The sequence below is a fragment of the Palaemon carinicauda genome, chromosome 1 (genome assembly GCF_036898095.1).
Source record: "Palaemon carinicauda isolate YSFRI2023 chromosome 1, ASM3689809v2, whole genome shotgun sequence".
NCBI classification, from domain to species: domain Eukaryota; kingdom Metazoa; phylum Arthropoda; class Malacostraca; order Decapoda; family Palaemonidae; genus Palaemon; species Palaemon carinicauda.
This window is the reverse complement of record NC_090725.1, coordinates 81643459-81645311: the sequence shown is the minus strand read 5'-3', so window position 1 is coordinate 81645311 and position 1853 is coordinate 81643459.

Sequence of the window (1853 nt, the reverse complement as noted above, 5' to 3'; positions counted from 1 at the left end):
AGGCTCCTCATGGCCCTCGCCTCTCTGTCTGGGACCTTCCGGGAAAGCTTCGCCAGGGTGGTGTCCCATTTGCGAAGAACCCAATTCGCTGACAGGGCGAGGGACTGGTAGGTGAGGAACTTCAGGGTCTTGCCCCCGGAGATGATAAGCTCCCTCAGGAGGCTTTGCTGTTCTGGGTCCGTCAGGTCATATGTTGCTTGCACACCTACTAGTGTGGAAGCCCACCAGTCCAACCAAGAGGAGACGTGAACTAGGTCTTTAGACATCTCCTCCATCATCGCAGCCTCCGATTGTGAAAAACAAATCGGGGCTGAAGAGGCTCTGTCCTCCGAGGCACCCTGTCCCAGAATGTCGAGGGCAGGCTCCACCTTGCAGGCTCCCGGTCGTTGTCCCTCTGGCACATAGGCCTAAACCCTGCTCTGTGTTTTGAGCCCTTGGAGCAACTTCGAAGAGCTCTGCATTTTGGGAGCTTCGGCATTGCCTGCTACAACTCTATCGACGTGCGCTCGTCCCAGGACGAGATCTCGGGCTACAGGGAGGATTTCTATTGGACAGGTGCTTGCATCAAACGGGTAAGGCTGGACCTCCAGTAGTCCTCATCGGTAGCAACTGGCTCTTCAATTCTGTGATGCCTTCGGATCAGGCTTATAACTTTCCGATAGGCCGAGTCCTCGGTCGGGGAACCTTCCCTACCGTCGGCAGAACCCTCGACCTGATCCCGAGGAGCCGGGTCACCAGGCACTCCCATCGGGCGCCTTGGTTCTGGCACAACAGGCACTCCCCTGCAGAGGTACTGGTCTTCCCCGGCGGAAACCTCCGCACCAGGTACGGGGGTCAGAACTGGCATCGCCGAGCCGGCGAGGACTACCGTCCGATCATTCTCTCTGGGGGACAAGGACGCGGATCCCGTGGGCTGACCCGACGGCGGGAACCGTTCCTTAAAGTCCGAGGGCCGCACCAGCTGGGATGATTCAGCCAGGCTGCCCGTAAGGAAGCACGGTTCCCCCCGCTGGGCGGGGTGAACCGGAAGCTTCACGGCCTTACGCCTGCCTGAAGAGGCCTTCTCGCATTTCTCCCTGCGAGGGTCATATCTACGTCTGGAGGATGGTCTCCGTGGTGAGAAATCCCTGGATTGCCGGTCTGGGGAATACTGTAACTCTGACTTACGGGGAACGAATACCCAATCACCATCGGGGGACCTACTCCTCCTGTGTTTCCTCCGTGGAGAGCAAGACCGTCTCCTGCTGAACCTCGAACGGGATCTCGAGCGGGAACGCCTGCTCCTGGACCGCTCCCTCCGGCGCCGATGTCTCCTCCTGGCTTCTTCTTCTGAAGAGAATGACGCCCCACCATCCGAAGAGCCCGACGACACTGTACCACCCGCACGGCAGGCAGAAGCGGGGGCCGCGGAGGGCTTCGCGACTCGTTGCGTACCCGAGGTAGAGGGTTGCAGGAAGGTTTCTGGGACCGTCGTCAGAGGAGCTGGGAACGAGGGTTGGTGCCCAACACTAGGGAACCAGGTATCCAGGCCCACATCCATCCGCATAGGGGACCTACCTGGCGTTTTAGGGAGCTTCCAACCGAAGGAATCACTTACCGTGGAGTCTAACTTACCCTGGGTGTCGCCGCCTGCCGAAGAACCTGAAACACCGGCCCACGAAGGGGGCGAAGAAACAGGAACAATATTACTACACCATAAGGGGTCGTCGGAGGAAACGTGCCCCCCAAGCACAAGGGCCGAGTCTCCAGAACCCCCCGACACAGCACTACCAGGCTCCCCACTAGCCCGAGAAGGCCCCGCAACTCCCACTTCACACACACTAGACTCCTGGGGAAGAACCCTCGGCTCTTTC